We start from the raw sequence: 26,943 nt of genomic DNA on the forward strand, positions 1-26,943 counted from the left end.
AGCGTAAAATCAAAGTTTAAATTACTCTTTTTGAAAGCTACTTTTTTTCCCCTGGTATGTCAAAACAAAATGTACACTGGGGGGAAATAAGACTTGCATTTCAATTGTTTCTTGAGAAGCTAATTCATAACAGGCATTGAGATGAACAGGGCAAAAACAAGTGGCAGAGGACCATAGGACTAAATTTTATTCTCTTTCAAAACAGGCTGGATGTAGGGATGTCATCCATGAGATCTTTTGAGGACAAAAAGGAGCTTAGCTGGAAGTTATACAGGAAGAATAAACTTTCATGCTTCTGAAAGACAAATGAAATTTTCCAGTACTGTTTTAAAATTGTTGAATTGATAAAGGTATTTAAATATTGATCTACTAAATATTCCATTTCTATGCATGTAATAAGGATTAGATTACAGGCTTTTAGCGTTATTTGCAAAGGGCAGTATTTACATATAAGAGCAATTACTTTGCCAAATTTGAGGAACCGGTCTCTGAACTTTTAGTATCCCACGAAGCAAGATATGCAACTATGCAAAAATTTTACACATTTTTAATGCTCTTCAGAAGAGGGCTATAAGAAAGGAAATTGTAAATGTGCAAAGTGGTACACAGGAGGGGGTGATTAAGAGGAAAAGCAAATTTATATTTGTAGTAGTAGAAGGTACTGTTGTTTTTGATTTGTTATATGCTTTAATCTGGCATGCTATTTCACCCTTCATGACACACATCAATACCTTCTTTATGTCTGGCTATTACCACTCATTTAAAAATCTATTTTACATGATTCTTTCAGCCAAAAATGGACCATAATGACACAGAATACAGCATGTGCTTCATAAATTCTGTAAGAATCAATACTTTGGCTGGAAATTTGTCAGTCTCTCAAAGTTATGCATCATTAAACTTTACTGTTATTACAGTGGACTCTTCTTCAAAGTTCAGTACCTAGCTCATATTGGAGAAACGCTTTCAGAGCCAGGAAAGGTTGAGAGAAGCAAAAGTTACTTGCGATGGAATATATCCCCTCAGATGATGCTTAATTTGCAAAATGCAGATAGAACAAAAGTATTTGGCTTATGCAGGCCTAGGTGGTTTATAAGATTCAGGTTACGTTTATCTAAAGGTCACAGACATGATAACCAGACAAGTTTGGAGAATCTGAAAGATATCCATCTACTGAGTAGATGTCACTTTTCTTCTAAAACTCAATTAGAGTATGCAGGTTAAGAAAGAGATGACGCCTTGGATTCTTCCCCCATTTCACACTGCTCTCTGACTCAACTGGTAATGAGAACACCTTTTGTTTTGTCCTCTGTGAGAGTGGCGCTTGGTCTTTGTCGTGATAACTGGCCTGTGTAGACACCTGCTTTTTAGGCACACCTGTAGGGATTGCAGCTGTTATTGTGTCACCTACCAAAGGCCTCAGGAGCACGGGAAACAAATATTGGTGGAATCCCCTTTGTGAGCTGTCTCCTGCTTGCCATGCCACTCCATCAAGCAAGAGCTCACCATTCTAACCATAAGGAGTTATTGAAAGGTCCCAGAGCAGACTGAGCTCTTGCTGGTGGGTTCAAGGCCTTGGCTCCTGTAGTGACCTTCACCTGTCCTGCCCTTGTGCGTCTTAGCTATTACTTTCTTTATGATCTCAGAATATTTGTCACCTTCTGTGGGAAGTCCTCCCTGACCAACTTAGATTGAGTTTAGTACCCCTCTATTTTGATGAGCACTATATTGCCCCATACTATATTTGTACCTAATGCAATTGCCAATTTATTGTGTGGCTTCTCTATAACAGTGACAATTTTGGTAAAAACTGTGTCTTATTTGCCATTGTTGTCCCTCACTCCATCCATTGCCTGGCACATAGTAGGTGCTCACAAAAATCATCAATGAGTAAATGAATGAAGCCTTCCGTGTGCAAAGTAGAAGGTAAATACTAAAAGTCTCAAAGAGGTATAAAACTTAGCCCTTGTTCTGTAGGGACTGACAACAAGATAGGGAAAACAGAGCATAGACACAGATTTTTCTACAAAGAAGAAAAGGAGCTGAGAAAAAAAATTAAGTGATTGTTATCAGTTTTGAGAAACTCTTGCTTTCTTTGTGATGATATCTCCAAAAGATTACTTCTCAAACAAGTCATTTAGAGACTACATGAATAAGTAAAAACCAAATGGCCATTTGAATGAAGGAATTCTATGAAGTCATAACAAATTTCATAAGCATGTTTTCACTGATTCCTGTGGCTGAAATGTTTCATCCACTGCTTTGTTGACAATGCCTCCAGGGCCATGTTGCTACATGGGAGAGTTTGAGGTACAAAAATTCCTTTCTATTCATTCCTTTACCCAAACTTTCAGCTCCAGATATATTTCCAAGTTGAGTTCAAGCTCTCAACATTTCTTCTTAGGAAAAAAAAAACCCACACCTGATTCTCACTTCTTTTGTTGTTGTTGTTGTTGTTTAATTTTTTTTTAATGTTTAATTTTTGAGAGAGAGAGAGAAAGAGAGAGAGAGAGAGAGCATGAGCAGGGAAGGGACAGAGAGAGACAGAGACACAGAATCGAAAGCAGACTCCAGGCTCTGAGCTGTTAGCACAGAGCCCAACACAAGTCTCGAACTCACAAACCGTGAGAACATGACCTGAGCCGAAGTCGGATGCCCAAATACTTGAGCCACCCAGGCACCCCTCATTCTCACTTCTTAAAAGAGAATATAACAAAGTACTCATAATAGTATTTGGCACCCGGTTAACTTTGAATGTGTGTTTGCTTTTCTTATTTCATACTCCCTGATATCTTCAAATTACTCTTTCGGAAGCACAGTATTAAGCCTAAAAACAAGACACATGGAGAAGAAAAGGGATGTAAGAAACATTGCAGCAAACTCTGGGACTATTTCATGCATTTGAAAGTACAGTTCAGGGTTTAGTCATCTGAATTGGCTGCTTAACAATAGGAGTTGTGCGTGGTCTGGGTAGGCGTAAGCAAGCTGGAAACTGGCACAGGTAAGATCTGTGTGCTCTCTCTTCCATCGTCTTCACTGGCGATTTTTCTCTCAACCTGCAAGAGCCTGGGAGCTGGTCAGCCTCCTACCATATGCTGACAGGCAGTCTGCGCGGTGGGCTTTGGAGTCAGAAATTCCTGACTGAACCTGGCCCTACTATTAGCCTCCCCAAACCTCCTTTTTTATTATTTGTGAAGATGCAATTAATAACCAGTCATACTTTAAAATCTTTTGAGGGTAAGTGCTAATTAATATAAAAGTAATGGCATAGGTATGCTCTGATCTCGATGAGAGAAAATCCTCTTCTAAGTAGCTAACTGATTAATGTCAGCTGTGATGGATATAAATACTACACAGAGTTGGCATCATGTGGAGTTCAATAGCCCTCTGGTGCATCACAGTATATGGTCTGTGCCCAACAGGCTATGGTCCATATTTTTAAAAATATGCCTACCACACAGTTTTGCACTTGTTCAGTTAAAGTGTTTCTTTAACTGAATATAATTGATGAAAATCAGAGATGATTTTAAAAGAACAGCCAGAATACACTCCTTAAAACTTTAGTGTCTTATTAGTGTTCAAATCATAGTTTGCAACTTTGCTGAGTTTTTGAGTTCCTATGGAAGATTTTGAGAGAGTCTATCAATAAGACCCCAGAAGGTCTTATAGAAAAGAAGTGAGTTTTCTGACCTACTATGAGTATTCTATTTTTCATCTCTGGGGAGCAATGTTTTCTTTTATTTGGCTCATATGGTGGTGTCATGTACAGCACTTCAAGTTGTGCACTTTACAAGGGCATCATATCTAAGGGATACTATTTACATCATAAACACCTCTAATATTTTGGCTTTCAGATATATTCTACCTTTAGACCTGAAAATAAATTTGTATGTTTATTATGACAATTTTCAAGCAATGATGGTTAGAGATCTTGCTCTTCAAAGATCAGAGTGTTACAGTAATTTTCTGCCAGAAGAAAGTAAAATGCCTTCAGGAATAGGCATGTTTGTTTCTAATTCACACAAAGCTACCACAGAGGCTTGTAGCTGCCCTATCTCCACAATGCCGAACAGCACTGAGAAGACAGTAGAATTGTAATAAATACTTGGTGAATGAACAAGTGGGTAAGGAAAACATTTCAAAGAGTACGAGTACTGTAAAGGATTATAACAATAGAAGGCAGTATTGTGAACGGTCAAGAACACACTGTGGAGTCAAAAATACCTGAGTTCAAGTTTTAGTTCTTTAGCTTGCAGTCTGCATATCTTGGATGAGTTATTTAATCTCTCCGTGCTTTATTTTTCTCATCTTTGAAATGAAAAATGTAATAGCACCCATTTTATAGGTTGCTGAGAGGACTGAATGAGTTAACACATATAAAACACTTAGTATTGTGTCGTGTGCAATAGTGGTCCAGAGGACCATATTCTATAGTCAGAGTATATAGATTATAGTCCTTTATTTATTTATTTATTTATTTATTTAGAGTGTGTGTGTGTGTGTGTGTGCTCACGTGCAAGCATGAGGTGGGGGGAAAGGGAGTGGGGAAGGGGGGAGCGGGAGCGGGCTCTGCATTGTGAGCACAGAGCTCACCTGGGGACTTGAACTCAAGAACCATGAGATCATGACCTGAGCCAAAACCAAGAGTTGGACACACAACCGACTGAGTCACCCAGGCAGCCCTACAGTCTATTTTTAAAATGTGCCTAATGCACAATTTTGCCCATATTAGGAATCCAACACATATATTTGGATTGAATAGAAATGATGAGAAGGAGAAAATTGTGGAAATAACACTCCTAAAAGTTTAGAATCTTATTATTGTTCAAATCAAGACAAGTATTCAGTAAATAAATGCCTTGGCAATAAAAGTGATCACGGTGGGGGCACCTGAGGGGCTCAGTCAGTTGAGCTCCAACTTTGGCTCAGGTCATGATCTCACGGTGCGTGAGTTCGAGCCCTGTATTGGGCTTGCTGCTCTCAGTGCGTAGCCCGCTTCAGATCCTCTACTCCCTTTCTCTCTCTACCACCCAACCAGCACTCTCTTTCTCTGTCAAAAATAAACATTAAAAAAAGAAAGAAAGAAAGTGATCATGGTGAAGGAGGAGGATAAGGAGGAGGGAAAAAAAGGCAAGGACAAAAAATTGATCAGTCAAGAGTCAAAGTCAGTCCTCACAATGGCTTACAAATTCCTCAAAGATGTGTACCACCACCCTATCTATAGTCTCCTAGGCACTTTATCCACAAACCTATCCTCCCTCTCTCCCTCTGTTCCAGCCACATTTACCTTCCTGCTGTTCCTTGAGTATGTCACACACGCTCCTGTCTTAAGACTTTTGTTGAAGTTATGTTCTCTGCTTCAGATGCTTTTTCTTCAGATATTGCTTGAGATAATTTCCTTCTTTCTTCAAGTCTTTGCTCAAATGTCACTTTTTCAGTAAGACCTATGTACCCTCACCCTCCTATATAATATCACCTATGTCAACCCTACCCTTACCTTGCCTCCGTACACACTTTCTTCCCTAACTCTACTTTTTCTTTTACTTTTGGCACATCTTTATTTATTATGTTTGTTACTTACTGTCTCTCTCCCTTCACCAAGCACCCCTCCCCCCATGAGAATGTAAGTCTAAAGAGGGAAGAGTTTTTTGTTGATTTTATTCACTGATATAACCCAAGGAACTGGTGTACCTGACCCATAATAGGTGCCAAATAAATATTAGTTGCAAGATTTCTCATTTTTTTAAATCCTCTTCTCTCTTGTCATTGTTTTTTCTTTCTGTTGAAACCCAATAAAAATCTTCATTTTGCACCTGATATTACTTTGGTTATAGGATTTCCATGAGACAATTAACATTCTGTATCCTGGCCTAGTTCTAATATGAGCAAAGACCATACAGAGCTTAGAAGAGCAAGATTTTCTTTTGCTTTGCTTTGTTACGTTCAAACTTCATGCCTTTCTGGGAAAATCACAAAAGACAAAAAGTTTGCACCTATATAAAAATACTCCTGATTCAAATCTTTCTTGAAGAAGCTAAAATATACATTTTTTTCAATGCATAGTTTTTCTTTTTAAAAAAAAATTTTTTTAACGTTTATTTATTTTTGAGACAGGGAGAGACAGAGCATGAATGGAGGAGGGTCAGAGAGAGGGAGACACAGAGTCTGAAACAGGCTCCGGGCTCTGAGCTGTCAGCACAGAGCCTGACGCGGGGCTTGAACTCACGGACCGCGAAATCATGACCTGAGCCGAAGTCGGCCGCTTAACCGACTGAGCCACCCAGGCGCCCCAAATGCATAGTTTTTCAAGGTACAAGAACAAGTGCATAAATGGCTTTCCGAAGAAACTAATCAACATTCACAATCATCAATATGTATTTCTGGTTGTAAAGTAAAGTACAATTTAACAAATAATGAGTAGAAGACAGGATAAACATGAGCAGAATACGGAAACTTTAGGAGGGGGTGTGTAAATAAAGATATACAGTAATTTAAAATTTTTGAAGCTCTTAGGTAGTTAAGAAATATAACATAATTAGAAATACCAGTAACTTTTTCTGTATATACATTCTCAAGTGTGGGTAATATATCCACTCCACCCACACATAGTTTCATTAAAAGACTAGAAACAATTACACCCAGACTGTGTATGTTTAACATACTAAATAACTAACAAAGATTGAGAAACTAACCCTTTTTTCCTAATGCAAATGTTTCTCTATATCCTACTCTTAAATTTTTCTCATGCCCAATAAATGTAAGTAAATTTTATCTGTTTCCACTTTGCCACAAATATTAAATTACACACTGTCAGCTGGAAAACATAATTTTATATGAGAATTTGTTTATTTTCCATTTCCAAGTAGATATTTCTATTTAAGATTTTAGCAAATTTCATTTTTAATTTTTTTTTTTTGTAAATTGTATGAGTTTGTCAGTTTTCTTGTTTATTTTTTAGATTTTATTTTTAGGTAATCTCTGCACCCAATGTGGGGCTCGAACTCACAATCCGAGTCATGTGCTCCACAAACTGAGCCAGGCAGGCACTCTGAGGTTTTCAGTTTAAAAAAAAATATTTCATACTAACATTCTGCAAATATTAGGAAATGTTTTTTTATGCTTACTGCCTGTCTAGTAGATTGCTTAGAGACTTGTTTTTCTTATTTTGGGTTAATTGTTGTTTAATTGCTAAATCCAAGGGGTTAATGCCTAGAAATTTAAGTATTATAAAAGAAAATTTTATTTTTTTATTAATATTATTTCTGTAATATTTCATACACACCTATAATTCTGGAAAGCATTTCATTCATTATTCATCTATTCGTATTCAACAAATAATTCTATATTCCTTTTTACCAAAGCAAAGCTTGACTTTTTGACTTTGATTTGTGGAAGTTCATTGTTAGGTAGATGCCACATTGTGTGGGGTGCTGTGATATGTTGTATTTAGCTGTCAATATCTATAAACATTTCTCAATATGACCTGTGAATGTTAAGCTGTTTACACTGTTGCCTGCAATTATCTCTTCAGAAATGTGACAGAAGAAATGGGTTCATGTCACCCATAGGATTTGAGAAGTATCTAGTGAAAATCATTGTAGCTTGGCTTCTATTTTAAGACATTACCTGCCAGTTATTATCATGCACTTACATTATTTCCGTGTCGTGCAAAATATTTTAGAATGGTTTTTATTGTTATTCCTTGACAGTTTCCTGATGTTTAGGACACTATGATTTCCATTTTTAGTGGGAGTTTTTTGATTACCTAGGTTCCTCCTATCCAAAGGAATGGCTTATGTTTGTTCATTGATATTTACAAAAATGGCATTGATGGTCCTTTCCATAGGAATAAGAATATTAGGAATGCAAAACCAAATGAGTAGATGCAGTTAATATATTTAAATTCAAATTAAGGAATAATTGTCATAAAATAGCTAATACTTTCTGGGTGCCTACTAGATGCTAAATATTTTTGTTTTGTTTTCATGATCTCGCTTAAAGAAGCACCTACGAAGTAGATAGTATAGATAGTTTTACAAATGAGGAAAAGGAGGATCAGAGATAGTAAATAACTTCCCTAGTGTCTTAGAGTAGTAAATGGCAAATCCAGACACAGCCCAGATGTTTCTAATCCCAAAGCAATGATTTTATCCACTATGCAGTTTTCACTTACTGACATCAAATCCGTTTCCAAAATTAATTCTCGATAGTGGGAAGGGCATTGTGTACCTAAAGGGTAGGAAAGCAATTCTGTTCATGTGTTAGTTATGTATTGCTGTGTAACAAATTACTTCCCAAACCTAGCAGTGTAAGGCAACAAATACTGTGGGCCAGGAATGGGACATAGCTTAACTGGATCCTCTGGATCAGGTCCTCAGAAGACTGCAGTCAAAGTGATCACCAGAGCTGCAGTCACCTCAAGATTCGACAAGAGGCTCCCTCAAATGGTTGGTGACAAGATTCAGTTCCTCATGTGTTGTTGGACTAGAAGCCTCAGTATCTCACTAGTTGTTTGCTGGTGCCTCCCTCAGTTCCTTGCCACATAGGCTCTCCCATAAGGCAGCCTGGAGAATGGCAGCTGGCTTCCATCAAGATGAGCAAGCAAAAAAGCAACAGAGAGTGGGCAAAACCAAAGTCACCTCTTTGTAAACTAATCTCAGAAGTGACACATAAGAAGCAAGTCACTAGGTACCTCCTCATACTCCAGGGGAGGGGATTTTACATGAATACTAGGAGGAGGGCATCACCGGGAGCCATCTTAGAAGTGGTCCACCATACTCAAGTGTTCTCAGAGGAGTACTAAGGGCTCAGTTCACTCTGGTCTACATCCCAGCTCTAGCAAAACCTCTGCAGTGAACTTCCTTTAGTAGCCTCCACCCTAATTCACACAGAACTTAACATTATGCAGATTGAAGCATAGTAACTCCAGCATAGTGTAGGAAAGAGTGTAGGTCTGCCCAGGAGTCCCCTAGACCAAAATTCTCTTTTTTTTTTCTTTCCAGAAGTAAATATTCATTTAAAATATCAGAAAAGTAGGGGCGGCTGGGTGGCTCAGTGGGTTGAGCATCTGACTTCGGCTCAGGTCATGATCTCATGGTTCATGGGTTTGAGCCCTGCACTGGATTCTGTGCTGACAGCTCAGAGCCTGGAGCCTGCTTCAGATTCTGTATCTCCTTCTCTCTCTCTCTCTCTGCCCCTCTCTCACTCACTCTGTCTCTCTCACTCTCAAAAATAAATAAACGTTAACCACAAAAAAAATAAGATATCAGAAAAGTAAAATCGTAAATATAAGTAACCATTTTTGTGGTACATTATAATGAGAAGAAGGCAGTTTCTGGGATCTTCTGTGCATGTTTAAAGATAGATCTCTAGAATGCCAGCTATTTGAACACAGGCTGTCTATGAGAGCCTCAGTTTCCTGACTGCAGTTCAAGGACATACTAACTCTCACAGTGCTGCTACAAAGATTAAATAAGATGATCTGTATGAGAGCATTTTGTTAACTGGAAAGCACAACATCTAAATACAAATTTTCTCAGTACTCCCCCTAGCTCTAGAACAGGACAGATTGTTAAGAACAGCTGCTTAGCATACTATTTAACTGTCTTATTAGAGCAATAAATATCTTTGGAATATGGATAATAAATGGACTGTGTTTTTATCACATTCAAAGTAGCATCAGTAGCTACATTTGCTGTTGATTTACTAAAATGAAAAAAAAAAAGATTTCCAGATTTTTTTTTTCACTTTAGAACTCACGTGCCTGACCACATTGCAGATTTCAAGGCAATGCATAAACTTTCCACAGTGTGGAAACAATCTAGCAGCAGGCACTTCCTTCAGCCCTTTTCTTCATTCTCCACTGCCCCCCAAGTTACAATGTTCCCGTTGTGTGTGTCTTTGACTTGAGAGAAAACATTTTCCCATTTCATGTAAGAACTACATGGAGTTTAGGGCCCTGATGGACCAGAAGAGTGCATTAGCCTTTCTTCTTTAGTGGCCCAGATTGAAATCTCATCTAATGTTTTCCCATTAGAAATGAGATGGCAAGATATTTTCTGGGAAGTGATTTAGGTATACTAAAACAATCTATAAGGATCTATTGATTAGAAGTAAACTTGACTCAAACTTGATTTGTGTGCAGTGAAGCACCTTGGGAGGTGATGTGATTGACAGTGCAGAATAGATTGGGGGCTGGAATAGTTAAGATACTGCAGCCCTTTGTGGGGTACACGGACAGAGCTTTTCTGTAGATAACAAAAATTGAGAAAGAAAAATAAGGAATTTAGAGTACTGAGATACAGCATACTCTGTGAATTTGGTTGCATATATAAATCCAAAGAAATAAACAAACGAAGAAAGGATTTTGCATACAGAGTTATACAAGAAAGGAAATTCCAGGGTATTTCAATGAACTTTAAAAAATATTCCTACTCCCACAAATATGTATTGGTTGCTATTAGGTTATTCCTAGCTAGTTTTGGTCAATCAGAGTTTTTAAATAACTTGCCAGCAGATCATAATGTCATTACCCATTTAAGTGAAATCAAATACACAAAAAACTTGAAGCTGAATGCCCTGCCCATAATCTTGCAATACATCACTGTAGAAACTAAAAACAAAAGATAAATGATGATTTAAAAATTTCACAACTAGAGTAATAAGGATAAGGGGCACCTGGGTGGCTCAGTCGGTTAAGTGTCTGACTTCAGCTCAGGTCATGATCTCACGGCTTGTGAGTTCGAGCCCTGCGTTGGGCTCTGTGCTGACAGCTCAGAGCCTGGAGCCTCTTCAGATTCTATGTCTTTCTCTCTCTATCTGCCTGTCCCCCGCTCACACTCTGTCTCTCTCACTCTCAAAAATAAATAAACGTTAATAAAAAAATAAAGTAATAAGGATCAAAGGTATATTAACATAAGTCAAACCCCAACCCATTATAAAAATGCAGGAGTCTGTTGAAACTTTCATATTTATTCTTTCCTTTCACTCAACAAATTTACTTGAACTCAAGACATCATGCAAATGACATTTTAAATAATTATGATATTAGGTATCTCCAGGCATATTTTGCCTGAGATAAACATTTTACCTCTTCATATAAGTAGGAAATTAAGATCTGATAGCATTGTATGTATTCTGAAGATAATTCTTGTAAATTGTTTGAAGAAATTTTATTTTTTTAATTTCTTTTTTTTAAATGTTTGTTTTTATTTTTGAAAGACAGAGCACAAGCGGGGGAGGGGCAGAGAGAGAGGGAGACACAAAATCCAAAGCAGGCTCCAAGCTCTGAGCTGTCATAACAGAGCCCAATGTGGGGCTTGAACCCATGACCTGTGAGATCATGACCCGAGCTGAAGTCGAACGCTTAACTGACTGAGCCACCCAGGGGCCCCTATTTGAGGAAATCTTAAACTAACGATAATATTGAACAAGAAAGAACCCCACTTGTATTAATAAATAATACATTGAAAACAATTAAATATAAATTTTATCTGAGCAGTGCAACTTTTCATAGAAAGCAGTTAAATCTCATGGTGTCTGTATATGCAAAATACTACAAAGAGCAGACATTCTCTAGCAAATTTAAGTCTATGGTATTTAAAAACAACCAAAGGTTCATCTTTTTAGACGTTATCAATGTAGGAATAAGAGTGGCCAAAGCTACAAACTAAGATCATCAATTGTTGTGGAGTCAGCTGTTCTTCTTGAAAATCTTACCAAAAGCCATCGAATCCTGCGCTGTCCAGGGTGGCAGCCACCAGTAACATGTGGCTGTTTAAATTTAAACAAATTAGTACAAGTAAAATTAAAAATCCAGCACCTCTGTTGTATTAATGGCATTTCAAGCATGCAACAGCCACGTGCGGCAGCTACATCGAAGACCCCACAGGTATAGTACATTTCCACCATCGCGCAAAGTTCGGTTGGACACACCGAATTCTATTTCCCATTTGCCATGTCCCTATATCTAGTCTGTGATGTGGGTAGAATCAGAAAAATATGAGGAGCACTTGATATTCTGTCCCAAATGCTAATAATCAGATAGCATATCTCTTCCTCTTTAAAAGTTAATGAACACAAAACACTTCATGGCCCAAGGTGTTCCATTAAACTATGAAAGTTGTAACAAAATGAGGGTTGGAAATACATATCGGGGTCAATGAAGCACTAAAATATGCTTATCAAGTCTCCATTTGTCCTCTGTGTTTGGCAAGAAGTTGATGGAAAAGGGAATATTTGTTAAGATACATTTTACACTAATGAAACAATATTATCAAAGGAAGTTCTTAATGTGTATAAAGATTAGAATATCACTGAAAAAAAATACCTGAAAGCGTGGAATGGACTTCGCTTTACTGGGGAAAACAGAAGATTTTTCCTCCTCATATTCCAATATTTTTGCTCTTGCAAGACATAAACTGAATGTTTTTAAATGTGCAAGTCATCAATAATGAGATGAAGTCATAGTATTTTTTTGTATTTGAGCAGTTGCTATCTGAGGATCTCAAAAGTAATACATTGCCTGGCTATAAACATTTAAAAATAAAGTCAGCACGCCCAATTTTTTCTTAGTTTTTGCTGTTGGTTGTGGTGTTACGTGAAATACAATAGTTTCACCAAGGAAATCAAGAATTCTGAAACCTCAGATTTAATCATTAATATGATGACTTATATAGAAGGCAGACTTTTTCTAAGAAAAATGTAGCAGTGTTTCTCACTGTCAGAAAAAAAGGAACAGCTGAAGCAATGACTTTTCTTCATGTAATGTATTTCTAGAAACGGGATCCTTGTCTCTGAACTTTCTTGACCTTAGCCTGTTTGGTTTTTTTTGTTTGTTTGTTTGTTTTGTTTTGTTTTTGTTTTTTTGCTAAAGTCATTAAAATGATTAGAACCTCAAGGAGGGTTACAGTGTTATATTCTTTTTCTCTTTTTAACTTACCCTGAACTGAATCAACCAGCTTTAAATCCTGCATACACCCCATTAATCCCATCTAACTCTTCTGTCTGTCTGGATGAGTTTCTTCAACAGATTCCTTGAACATGCGTTAAAAAACATAAATCACTGGATTAAACTTGTAGGGAATGATGAAAGCTGAATTCGTGTATATACATGTGGTGGGACAAATGGACCCTTTTATTATTTAACCTGAATGAAAGCAATAAATTTGAAACAGGTTTAACTGATGATATTGGTAATCCACAACAGATTTCATAAGTGTTTTTGAATGAACATCGGTTTTGTTCAATAATCCCTTGGATTAAAGAAGGGTTAGATAACTCAAGCAACCTGCAAAGCATCATAGTATTTGGCTATTTATCTTTTATTTTTTACCAAAAACCAATATGTGTAGTTTAGGCTTTAGCAAATCAGGCCAAAAATTACATTTGTCATTTTGTTTTTGAAAATGTGTGGCTGGGGTTAGGCTATATAGTTTTACCTGTTTTCTTGGGTAGCAGCGTGTTCTTCACCTTCTATTATTTTTATATGAAATATTATGCAGTACTAATATATGTCTTGTTTTCCAATATATTGACAATAGCCTTTTCTCTTAATTACTTGCTCTACTGACCCCCCACATTCAACTGAGGTATTCTAAGTTGTATGAATTCTAGTACATGGGATAAAAGTCCTTCAAACTTCTACTATGTATTCACTTAGTTGCCAAAAAACAAAAGAGGTTTGAAGAATCTTTAGGTGGATAGTTGGAGTCCATTCTGACAATAATGAAAAGAAAATAACTGCTAACATTTATGCAACAGTCACTAACATTTATGTAACAATCTTTTCACTCATTACTTCCTTGAATTCTTCACAACAATTCTGTGAAATGTGGGCAATAATATTCCCATTTTTCTAGACAAGAAGACTAAGTACTAGAGTTAATAATCTGCCCAAAGTCATGCATCTTAGCAAGTGGTAGATCCAGGTGTCAAACACAAGTTGTGTGACATCAGAGCCCACGTTCTCTTACATCATGTTAGTTATCTATTGCTGTATAATGAATTACCCAAAAATTAGTGGCTTTAAAACAGTAAACGTTTATTATCTCATAGTTCTGAGGGTCAGGAATTCAAGACTGACTCACCTGAGTGGTTCCAGCTCCAGGTCTCTTAGGAGGTTGTGATGGAGATGTCAGCAGGAGCTGCCATCATCAAAAGGTTTTACTGCAACTTGAGGGTATGCTTCTAAGGTGGCTCACTCACTGGATGTTCATGGATTGCCTCTGTTCCTCATCAGCTGTTGGCAGATAGCTTGGTTCCTTGTCACATGGACTTTCCTGGGAGCTACTCGAGTGTCCTCTAGACATAATAGCTGGTTCTTTCAGAACAAGACAGAAATCACAATGCCTTTTATGACCCAGACTCAGAAGTCACACTCCATAATTTCCACAATGTCCCATTGATTATACAAGTCAGCCCTATTCTGTGTAGGATGGGAACACAAGAAAATGGATATCAGGAAATAGATCAGCTTGGAGCCTGCCTACAATATATACTCATGTATAATACTTCCAGAGACAAGCCCTATAATCCCAGCATAGAATGTAAAAACTTAGACATAAAATTTAGACATTCCAGCTTTTCATGTCTATACTTAATACTGAACGAAAGAACAGCAGTCATAGACAATATGTAAGTAAGTGTAGCTGTGTTCCAATAAGACTTTACTTATAAACATGCTTGATAGGACATATTTGGCCCACAGGACATAGTTTACCAACCATTGGTCAACACCATTCTTGAAGTAGACTTTTGAACGGTTACTACTTTGATTGAAGGTAACTAAGAGGACTTTAAATTTTATGCGACAGAATCATATTAAGTGGTTTGTCCTGGCCCATAAAATATTGTACAATTTCAGGCAAGTTGGCATTGTCAAGATAGAAAAGGTGAACCGCTGTAAAAACAGAACAAAATAGATAAGACAAACAATTTGCACATGAAATCATTGCTCTAAAAATATCAAGTCATTCTAGAGTATAAACTGACTTGGGGGGGTGATGAAATTTTGAAAATTCTTAATTCTGGTGATATCTGTCTGATGAATATTTCATATTTTTGTCTGACTTTGAATTGTCTAGACTATACACTGTGCCCAGCATAGAATAGGCACTCAGTAAATATTTGTTGAATGAATTAAACATCTTATATCTTTTACCCCTTCTATACCACACACTCCTCACCCCCAGGCCTTCACTGCCTTTTCTTGTCTCTTCAGTAAGTTTCTGAGAGCACATTGTGATATGTGATGTTCAGTATTAGTTTGCTTTTAAGAATTCATTCAACAAAAAGTAAAGGGCAGGTAAGAAATGGTTATTGGAATATATAATTGAAGATATAAAGACTTAAAAACAAATTGGAAAATTATAGAACAGAATGAACATTGACTTCAAACAGACCGGCTAACAGGAGCAATGAAGCATCAGACAATAGAGTAATTGGTGAGGAATTTATTGGCCTCTGACAAAGCTATTAAAGACCAGGGAAATTTAGTTATTCTTTTACTTCTATTATTTTTACTTTGAGGCCCAAATTATTGTTTTAAAACCCACATTCTACTATGGTTATATCTATAACTTAAAAAGATGTCTACTACAGTGTTCATTTATTTATTCAAACAAATATGTATTGAATACGTACACTGTACCAAGCACTACGCAAGTTCTTAGAGATACAATGGAAAACAAAACATGGGTCCTGCCCTAATATGGTTAGAGGCTGAATACAGAAAAGTAAACAGGCATGGTAAGAACAATGACATAAGGTATAAGGTTCATATCCACCTTAATGAATTGCACATTAAACACATGTATTCAACTTTAATATTTTAGTCCCAAAGTCAATACTAACCCTATAATTCAGCTAGTTTTACTCTTCAAAACAAAAGCAACGACAACGAAGCAATACGATTCCTGGAATGCACTGCTTTATAATGGTGTTCCAGAAAGTGCAAACCATTAAGTGTTTTAAGGAGAAAAAAAGTTTCATAGCCAATTTGTTTTTGTAAAATGCTGGATTCAACATAAATGGGTCGCCCCCTGCCCCTGCACTGCAGGAATTCTCAGTGCCTATAATACAGCAATAAGCATTGTGACCCACTCAGAGAGCAAATATGGTTTAGTGTCTTGAAATGTATTTGATGAGGGCATGCTTTTTTTTAAGGAAGCATCACTTAGTATCCAGCATGGCATTAACGTTTCTTAGAACATAGTTTGAGAAACACTACCACATACCATTTCACATGTCTTAATCCAATCACATTTATTACATTCTGGGAGAGCTAATTCCTTAAGAGAAATATTAAACGAATACTTTTGTTAGGTAACCGAGTGTTTTTGCAAATCTCTCTAATTTTGCATCTTTCAGATCCAGAATTTGGGTGCTTGGCTCTTTTTAAAAGAAACATTTGCTCATGGTCCCATTAAAGACTATCAATTTTGCTAATCCTCAGCTAATTATGCAACAGTATTCAAGGGAGTCCCTGTAGGTAGGAGGCATTTGTGCTCTCAGCCTGCAGAGGACAGCCAAAAGATGAGCAGATTAAGCCAACCAATGGTAGCACTCAACTGTGTCCCCATCTTAAGTCCCCTTTTTCCTTCCTTTCTTCCAACTTTCTCTCTCCTTATTTTGTCTCTTTTCTTTCTTTTCCTACTCTGTTGTTTTTCTTCGTTTTGTTTTACTCACTTCCCTTACCAATGACAGGTCCATCTATGGCCACCAAAGGTTTAAATTTAACCCTATGATGGCCGTCACAGCAACAATAGTTCAACAGTAGTTTATAATTCATATGTGGCAAAGCAAGTAGTGACGTAGGCAGCTCATTCATAGCAACGGAAGGGATAAAAATGCTGACATTATCAGCACAAACTGGTATCTGGCTTCCCAATCTCCTCTCTACGGCTCTATTGGTACTACCTCTATCTTGCACAAAGTAGTTTTGGAAGATAAGACTGCCCCATCTTCATGTATGTGTGTGGAGGGTCGGGAACTTCTTCTTAGATAGGATTTGACTTATATAGCATTTGCCTCCAAATCTGGCACTGGATATTTGAGTTGTTCCTATTTTAAGGTGCTCTCTTAAGAATTTATTTTGAACAATAAATCATTGTTTGGAGAAGACACATAGTTGTAAAAATAACTCAAATAAAAATCATTTTTGAATTGTTAGGGAAGCCTTTAACTAAATTGGTAAAAATAGAAGACAAAGCTAATGCAGACAATACTTATTTCTGGGGAGTCTTGCTTCATAACTGCAAGCGTTAGACAATGTAAACAAACCTTTATTCAGATTACTTTAAAAGACAATATAACAAGTTATTATAAAATGGAGATCAAATGGATACCTACAAAATGAATTTTTGAAAAAGTCATAAACACTTTTAAAAGAAGCCTATGGGAATCCCTACAGGCTTAAGTAGGAAAATCATCTAACATGCAGTGAATACTTCTAGAAGGGGGGTCAGGGGGTATGAAAATCAAAATAGTTTGAGCTAAAGAATGAAGGAAAATCTGAGATTGGTAACTGACCAAAGGAAGCACCTGCTTTCCGGAAATTAAAATCATGTATTAGGCAGCTCTGACTTAATTGCCAAATGGGGTGAAGCCCAGTCTCTAATGTAAAAGGGTCCCAAATTATAATTGGGCATCATGGATTAAAATTCAATACCTGAAAATTTCCTCAGAAATGAATAGGCAACTGGGACAGACTGCAGAGCCCAGTACAATATGCTTCCCGCAGCTGACACTGGCAGGTCACTTTATCTGGCACCAAATAAAGTTCCCAAGTGGTCTTTAAGGGCATTCAGCTGCCGAGTGCTTATTTCATTCATCCCTTATTGTGCTGCCAGTAGCAGATCCAAAGAAGTAGCATGAATCAGCTCGGTGGATGGAATTTTCTCAGGCTGAGTGATGAGGATGCAACTGCACGAACCCCACTGCTTCTAGTGGGGCCTCTGCTAGCAGTGGTAGCCGAATGACAATGGCTTTCACACAACGCGGTTCCTTCAACAGGAAACTCGAGGGAAGGCAGGATAAACGAACGCTAGGATACTTCCAAACATGTACTTGGTGAGAATTCAAAAAAAAAGTTTTAATGAGAAACATGATTTTTTGTGTGTGATTATCGTATAACTTAGAAAACTGGGAAACAAGACGGTGATCCCCCTTCGCGTGTACCTCCAGACACACAGTAGGGGCTGGCCCTTAACAATTCCTGCATTAAGAATAAAACTATGGCATTATGTTCAAAGGTCTTTTTAGTTGCTTCTTTTTAAGGTGGCTGGAGGAATAAAAGTCAATCCATTCAATATCTTTATTTTTCTATGTGCTCATTTCAGAGCATATACTCAATATTGGAGTGTGTTTCCTTGTTTCTGTCAATTCTAGTAGAATTTTCTAATCATAAAATAATATTTCGTGTCTTCTCCCATGCCGGTTTAAGACCTGCAGGAGCTACAGCAATTCCTCTGAGGTCATGAACCTGTCTGATGAACTACAGATGAATGTAAAATATTCTTCCAACCTTAACAGGCCTTATTAATGTGCAATTCCAGCGCTCGTTTTTTATTTAAATTCATGGAAAGGTTAAAAGGCAGTAGTTTTTATTATTGTTTTGCCTTTGGTTTAGGACAAATTCTGCATGTATCTACAACAGAAACAGTGTGCTAATTATTTCATATAAATCACTGTTAGCAGCAGTATCTAATAGTGCTACCATTACTGAATATTAAGAGTCTTACATTTCCATTAGAATTAGGACCAAGGGCTAATTATTTTAGTTAAAGCTAAATTTGATCTAAACGGGAAGCATATTTGGCATTCAGTCTAGAAACCCAGGGCTGTTATAAAAAGATTGGTTGTGAATGCAGAGAGTAGAAAAATGTATACAGAGCTTTGGTTCTCCATTCTTAAGAGAATAGTAGAGTTACCGTGGGATCATTAACATAAGTATAGTAATATAATTAATATAAGATGTTCTGTTCTTCTGTTTACGCTCAAATTTCAGGGTATAAAGTGAATTAATTTTCCCAAATGAATGTGTGCAAGTATCTAAATGCCTCTCTAAGTTGAATTTCTTTTAAATTTTTATTATGGAAAATTCCAAAATTTACACGAAAGTGAGCAGAATAGTATAACAAACCCCCATGTACTCACTGTCCAAATTCTATGATTATCAGCATATTATGTCTCTTGTTTCATCTGTACCCCAACCCTTCCCTCACCACGTTTTCCTCCTGAGCAGACTAGGTGTACAAGACAAATGGTATGAGATGCTACAATTGGTAGAACTTATTTTTAAAACTGATGCCTTCTCAGTTCCGACCATTTTACTTAAAATGTACTTTTTTCCCCAATTTACCCAGGGAAAGAGCGGTGTACTATATCCACAACGTGAAATGATGGATGAGGTGGATATTTAGTGAAATCATGCCTCAAACATGAGAAATTCAGTGATCTGGGTTTTCATTTTCTATAAATTTTCAAGGGAGTTGATACGATGCTCTTTTTCACCAGTGGAATCTCTAGCCTTTTAAATTCTACCGCTTCTCGAAACCTCCCAGCCTTTCCTTATTTCTCTCCTTATTTATTTTTGCCTCTCTATAAATCATAGATAATAATAGTTCCCACATCATAGCTTGTTAGATTTTAATGACAGCCTCCAAGGACAGGTGTCAGCTAAATGAAACATATAATTAAAATTTGTGCTATTCTAAAATTGGGTTACTTGGCAATACTCCAATCAGAGACTAACCCCATTCAGATGATAGGCATGTAGTACTCATCCGGGTTACAGAATGTGTGCAGATACCATCCAGGCCGGTCTTTGCTAGGGGCCAAAAATATAATGGAATGCTTAGTCCGGCACACCCACGTTGCAGGTGTTTCTACCTGGTGCCCGAATAAGTGTTCTATACCTCGGGACTTTGGCAACCAGTACTCTTGTTCATGATTAACTCAAAAATTTGCGTGAAGCCTGTATGTTTTACCAGGCAGTTAATTTAGGTATAGGGATGTATGTAATATGGATACATAGGTGAACGTCATACTTACGCAATAAGTATGGTATTATAGAGTTCTTTAGCCTCCAGGTACTTCCTCACTAAGAGATAGAGAGGCATGGTCTCAGTGTCAGTCCTGCACATACACACCATCTTGTTGGATCCCGTCCTTGTCCTTTCAAGCATGGTTATCATTTCCCTACAAGGAATATCTTCTGAAGTATGCTACCTTGCAAAGCTCCTAGACACTTGTGGCATCAAGCTCTCTGACTTTATTACTGTCCCTGTTAATTTTGCTCAGGCAACTCTTCAGCCTTTCATTGATCTCTATATCTTTGGATTTGCTATTTTTGCCCTGTACCACGCTGCCAAGGGAGCAAACCATACTCTCTACTGAGTTGGAGAAGTCATAATCTTTTCACCTGCAGCCCTCAACTATTGACACCCTGCATGAATTTGTGCCATTCTCTTGGCCCCGCTAACCACTGAGATGCATTCCCTCCTCCTCTTGGATTCCTGGGTCTTCAATCTGTTTGCTACACACGGTCCTCTGACAAGGGTCTCCTCAGCCTATACAGCATCTCAGGCAGTATGACTTCACTGACAAGTCTCTGTAGTCTCACCATGCATGCTCCTTGGGAATACACTGGCTGGCAGACACATCAACCAGACTCAGCTCTGTTTTCTAGTTGAGTCTTGAGTCTCGAAGTCTCTGGCCTGCCTTAACTCTTAAGCCTGGGCCTCTGCAAATTAGCAGCCAGACTCGGAGAAGTTCTTTTCCCCAACCAGGTGTCACTTGCAGGATTATCCTGTTAGGAAATTAGTCCCTTCTCTATGCTTATGTATGCAGTTTCCCATTTCAAATCTTTCCCTTCTCCCATAGCTCCAGGCACAGGGGGAAAAAAATTCAAGTTTCTACCACTCAACCAGAAACACCTTTATTTTTGAATTATTTAAATGTTCAATCTTTCCTGCCTCCCTGTGTGTGGGTTTCATTCTAACAAATGCACTATAGAAAGATCTAGATGTATATTTTATTTGATTTTCTTTTGAATACATCTGGGTTTTTTTAAAAAATCAGTAAGAAAAGGCACAAACCATGAGGAAGGCATTCAGGGTAGATTAATTGCTTATCAAGTTTTCATTCTCTCCTCAAACTATATTGAACCACTTGTTTTACATGAATTCCAAAGGCTGGCACTAGCTTTTACTTCAGGAAATAAATGACACACGGTATTATATTTTAAGGACCATTAAAACCTTGAAATTGCACAGTGACTTAAAAAACAACAAGTTATTTAGCCTGGATAGCTTCGTAATGGTTATACAATGGGGAAATTCATTGTTAAATGACCCTCCCACTCTAACTTCACATATAATGCTTGGCAGGAAGAGGAAGGAGAAAGGCCACTAGCATCCGGGTACACAGGGTATAATGTAAAGGGTGCAGGAACATTATGGGTCTGCCTACTAAGTAGATCGGTGGGAATGCCCCAAAGTCTTCCTCGGAATCTGGTGCTTGTTGACCCATGGTTGGTGATCAGAAACTATTTTTGCCCAGATTAATGAGGCTAGGTCGTTGCTGTTGTTTGTCATAAATCCAAAGCTCTATATTCTGTTACAGAATGTGTTCTTATCTATATGTTAATATGTTTGAGATAAACAGCAGGAAGTAGCTATAATATTGTTAATGAAACTATTCTAATATATGATTTTGGAATTATAGTAAGTGCCATTTGAATCCGATGCTTCTATTGTCTAATTTATCACCTTTCTAACCTTTTATTTTACACCTTCATCCAGAACATCTATGAAAGCAGTGAAACCCAGCTACCATATTAAAGGCTGAATATGCCACGTTCTAAAATAACAAGAATGATAACATTCGAGCAAAATCACAAACCACCACCAACAATAAACAAAACCAACCCCCCCCCCCATTTTTATGATGAAAACCAAACTGCATTTGGGTCTATAAAGAAGCAATAATTGCTTAACTAACCAAAGTGATACAGTTCATTATTTTCTATTGAACGTTTATGTAGTTTTACCCCCTGAAGCACATACAATTCTGTTTTTTTTTTTTAATATGATTTACATATGGCACTTGAGGAGAGATGTTTTAGAAAACCATAAAGGGGGCGCCTGGGTGGCGCAGTCGGTTAAGCGTCCGACTTCAGCCAGGTCACGATATCGCGGTCCGGGAGTTCGAGCCCCGCGTCGGGCTCTGGGCTGATGGCTCGGAGCCTGGAGCCTGTTTCCGATTCTGTGTCTCCCTCTCTCTCTGCCCCTCCCCCGTTCATGCTCTGTCTCTCTCTGTCCCAAAAATAAATAAAAACGTTAAAAAAAAAAGAAAACCATAAAGTTTTCTTCCTTGTAAAAGCAATGTCCTTTCCTGTTAATGCCAAGGATGCTTTTCCCCAAGCTCAAGACAGTGTAGCCACTAATGAGGAAAACACAGCAAGTACCTCAGTTGAATGTTTTCCTTTGTGTACTTACAGGGAGTTCATTCTGCCATGGGAAGAATCCCTTAGTATCAATGAGTCTGAAAGTGCTCAAATACCGCCAAGAGGGAAGTTGCAAAGCTTTGTGTACCTGTGGTTTAAATTAATCCAAAGCGATGGAAAAGGAACGCTATCATCCCAGAGAACCTCCTTCACATCGTCTCCATTGTCTCCATTTATAAAATACCTTCCTATCTGTGCCGGTCCCGTTTGCGGTTCTAAAGTCACTGGTTGGCAGTATTAGGAGATGTGCTCCTAACTGACAAACTCTGTTACTGGCACTTGCCACTTATTAAAGGGATATGATGATTTTGGGCCTGTTTGGGGTTTCCAGAGTAGTTTCAGAGACTGGCAATCAGTCCTTGTAAAACATTCTATGCCCAATAATAATGAGCACCTTCAGATGGATTTTTTTAAAAGGTGGCATTAATTCAGAATATAAATTAAGAGAATACGTTTGATGGTGAAAAAGTACAAACCTACCCACACATTTTGGTTTCATGTATAAAATATAAATAGCAAATGAACTCTCTCTTGTGTCCTCAGAGAGAGCTGCAGCTTTTTTTTTCCTTCTGAAGGGTGTTCAAAATATGCTATTTTAAACATAATAATCCATAAATAAAATACAGAGCTTGCCAAAATAATTTTTTACCCATATATATAGGGCCTTTAGACACTGTTCTGAACCCTGATTTTCTCCTGAGATACAATTTAAGAGCTTAAAAATGTCTTTAAAAGACTTCCTATGAAATATGCAGGGTTTTTTTAAATTTGTGTTTCTATATGGCCAAATTGCTCTGTTGTGATAAATACTGTATGTAAAATTACCAGATTTCCTGGCATTCCATTTTTACAGGGGATACTGCATCATTAAGCATTGAAAGAATATAATATAACTATTGAAACTGCTTAACATATTTTGTAACCATAAATTATTATCCAAAAATATTTTTCAAGTAGATAAAAAGAGTTGTCAATTCTGCATAGTGAATGCCTCATAAGGGGCTCGTTTGTGGTTGAAAACTGAATAAAAGCAGTAAATTAAGACCAGACTTAACCATAGAGAAGCTGTAATCCATTGCAGATTTCCTTGGTGAATGAAGTATTGTTATGTGGATTTATCCTCCCTGCTTGTACAGTTAACCAGTCACATCTGGGGCCATAGTGCTGTCTGTGCTCACAGACAACTTGGGTTCACTAACCCCAAGGAGGGAAGCCCACTCTGGTTTGCCTCGTATCGATGGGTGCAAAAGAAACTTCACGATCATTTCACACGGGAGCCGCCTGTGAACAGGCGGATAGGATATTGAACTGCACCATTGTTAAGGATGAGAGGGGTATCACAAAATGAGCAGGCACTTGAGAAACAGCAAGTGACTCCCGGCGTCCAGGTTTCTAACGGAAGGGTGTTAGCAGAGGGGGCCGGGACAAAGCCAAGTGAAAAGGTGGGTGTGAAAAAAAAGACGGTGCGTCTGGGCTTTCTGAATGCAGTCAGAGCTGAGAACTGATGGAAATATGGTATACATTAAAGAAGCATCACTCATCATAAATATTCAATTTCAAGAATTTAAATAGTTTACAGACATAGAAGCCCTTGATGATTATTTTATCCAGCATTGTTGATTTTCCTCTGTTGTCTGTTGGCAGCCACCATAATTAATGAATAAGATCCTGGAAGCCCTGACAATGAGTCGGTTTAGTCTTCGGTCTGTGTATTTTTCTTTGTGATTACATGCCAATAACATAACTGATTTGCCTTCTCGTAAATTAAACTGGGGGGACCAAATAAGTCCTATTTCTGCTATTATTTTTTTTTCAGAGCCCAATGTTTCCAAAGGACATTAACTTTGATTTCTCTGATGAAGGCTTGTGGCTGTGCCCCTCATGCTTTACGAAATACTACCAAGTCAGAGCCGAAAAGAAAACCGTAAGTGAATGTTATTTCAAGAACAGTTCTTTTTCATTATTTAGGAAAAATTTTCTCATACTTCTCTGTAATTCATCCCAATATGCTCACTTTGTAGGAAATGTGGGGAAAGAGGAGGGAGAGAGAATACACTTGTGAAAATGCCTTTTTATTCCATGGAGGGCTGATATTTAAAAATCGTAAGACTCCAACATCTTTTTAAAACAGTATTTTTATAAATAAGGTCAGTTTTGCAAGAAAAAAAAAGAGCTTATTTGTGAACATAAGTTACTACCTGTGCCTTACTATTCAGGTAAAATATAGGTAAATAAAGTATGGATATACTAGCTTGTTCGAGGATTCGAATCCTTCAGATAAAAAAAAACTTTTTCTCAGATTTTTTTTTCAATATTGGAATATTGCTTTTCTTTTTAAGAGGGGAATATGTTTAGATTAATGAAACTGTTATCAGATTCAGCAGTTTTACAAAAGGATAAATAGGTGATTTGCTCAAGGAAAGACCATTGGGACTTAAAGTGACATGGAACTCCTTGCATTAGTAAAGCGATCCCAGAAAACATCAACTCTTCTGAATATGTGATCTCTATTTAAGTAAAGAAAACCACAACTTGATTACACCCATTACATCTTTACAAAAGTGCCTGTTTCTGAGGATAGCATGGCCTTAAAATCCCTAACACTGCAGGATATCTATCTATATCTATATCTATATCTATATCTATATCTATATCTATATCTATATCTATATCATCTGTACCATCCATAATACTTCCGAAGTTGCAAAGCTTTTCCTTCTAGTTAGTGAAAGGAGGTACTATGCTAGTTGTCTGTAAGTTTAGTTCAAATTGCCTGCAAAAATTGTAGAAGTGCCTGAACCTAAAGACAATGTTTTAATCAAATACAACTACTTAAATCGCCCATCCCCTCCCTTCCCCAAACCCACACCCCTCCTAAGCTGAACAGAGAAAGCGTCAGTAGAACCTGTTATCAGCAGCCAATTACTCTTTGGTGCTTTGGAGTTATCTTTTCCAAAATGGTTGCAGATTGATCAAAATAACGATTTATTGTTATACTTTTCCATGGCTTCTGTGTACTGCAACAATTTAATAAAGTAATAGGACTTCTCCTTGAAAGAAAAGGTGCTCATTAGCGTTTGTAATCCCATGTTGTGTGGCACGGTAAGTGTTGTGAAAAGGTTATGGATCTACTCACCGTAGCATCAAAAGTGTAAAGGTGATAGGCGAGATTCTCTTTGTTGCAAGTGCTGAGAAATAATCATTTAAAGGTCAGTTGCACTCAAAAAAAAAAAAAAAGAGAGAGAACATTTGTTTAATAAGTAACTCATTTTGGGATATGCTGCACTTTTAAAGGTTACAGAGTAGACCAATTTGCCAGTGATGTCAGCAAGAAGTACTATTAAAGTCATTGGTCCTGTTAAAACAATCCTTCGTAAAATTCAAATTGCATGCCTTCTCACAGAGCCCAGCACACATCAAAAAAGTGCCTAAGCTATTTATCATGTGGTTTCAAGGAAACATTGCCTTCTGCACTTTACCTTAAGTACTCATCTCCTATTAAAAGTAACAAAGAAGTATTAAGTGGGAAAATATGTTAGTACACACACACACACACACACACACACACACCCCATTCCACACCTGACTCATTCTATTTTGCTTCATTCTTTCAGTTTTATTAATTTCTAAGAACATGCCTATATGCCATGGATTATAAGATTTCTCACTGTGTCCTATACCAATAACTGTCTTGCTAGAAACTCTTACACGAATGCAAAACTATTTCTATCCTTTCCTATTCTAAGAGCAACCTCCCTCCCCTACCCTTCCTTTGAAAAGACAAAGAGAATGGGGTTTGGCAATGAAATGGAATATTAATCTCATAAGCAGACAAAAGAGAAGTAACAATAATTATAATATGGGTAAAATTTGTTTAATACCAGAGTTGTTTTTTTTTTTAACAGCTGAACAAAGGTAGTGGTTTATTTAATATAGCTTTTGTACTATTAAAATCTTTGCCTTCAGGGAACTGATGCACAAGAAATAAAAGTTATTTTGTTGTTTTTATAGTTAGCATTTTCGAAGCAGTGTTTTAAACTGGCAATACTTTTCTCTAGAAGATCAGCTCTTGCCCTGAGATGAGTATATGACTAAAAAAAACTTCAAGAAAAATCTCTGCAGAAAGCAATCCCTTTGAACACTTGATTGCTTTAGAATTACATTTACTTTTTTTACTCTTTACATAGGTTGCAAAGCTCTCTAGTTGTGACATTTTGTTGGTGGTAAACAATGAGCTCTTAGATTTTTATAAGAAGTTGATTTTTAACATATGCTAAATAAGAAATTTAATCACAGTTTAAAACAATATATTTTCATGCAAACTTCTAAGGTTCGTTATTCAGACTGAAGGAAACTAGAAAGCTTATAATGCTTGCCCTATTGTAGAGTAAGAACTGTCTTTATGTACATAAGACATTGGCAATTAGAAGAAAATA

General features: G+C 37.3%; 1 protein-coding gene and 1 long non-coding RNA gene across 2 annotated transcripts in view; one reads left to right on the forward strand and one right to left on the reverse strand.

The window, feature by feature from the left end:
• ADGRL2 (adhesion G protein-coupled receptor L2) overlaps positions 1-26,943 on the forward strand; it is a 623,946-nt gene that overhangs the window by 221,676 nt on the left and 375,327 nt on the right. Inside the window, exon 4 of the mRNA XM_045036067.1 lies at positions 24,324-24,431. The gene's annotated coding sequence lies outside the window, so the exon portion shown is untranslated. The remainder of the gene's footprint in view (positions 1-24,323; positions 24,432-26,943) is intronic.
• LOC111561759 overlaps positions 1-26,943 on the reverse strand; it is a 167,129-nt gene that overhangs the window by 54,664 nt on the left and 85,522 nt on the right. The window contains exons 6-7 of the long non-coding RNA XR_006584427.1: positions 25,644-25,695; positions 14,088-14,320 (exon numbers count right to left, since the gene is read on the reverse strand). This is a non-coding gene — a long non-coding RNA (uncharacterized LOC111561759). The remainder of the gene's footprint in view (positions 1-14,087; positions 14,321-25,643; positions 25,696-26,943) is intronic.

The sequence above is a fragment of the Felis catus genome, chromosome C1 (genome assembly GCF_018350175.1).
Source record: "Felis catus isolate Fca126 chromosome C1, F.catus_Fca126_mat1.0, whole genome shotgun sequence".
Classification (NCBI taxonomy): Eukaryota; Metazoa; Chordata; class Mammalia; order Carnivora; family Felidae; genus Felis; species Felis catus.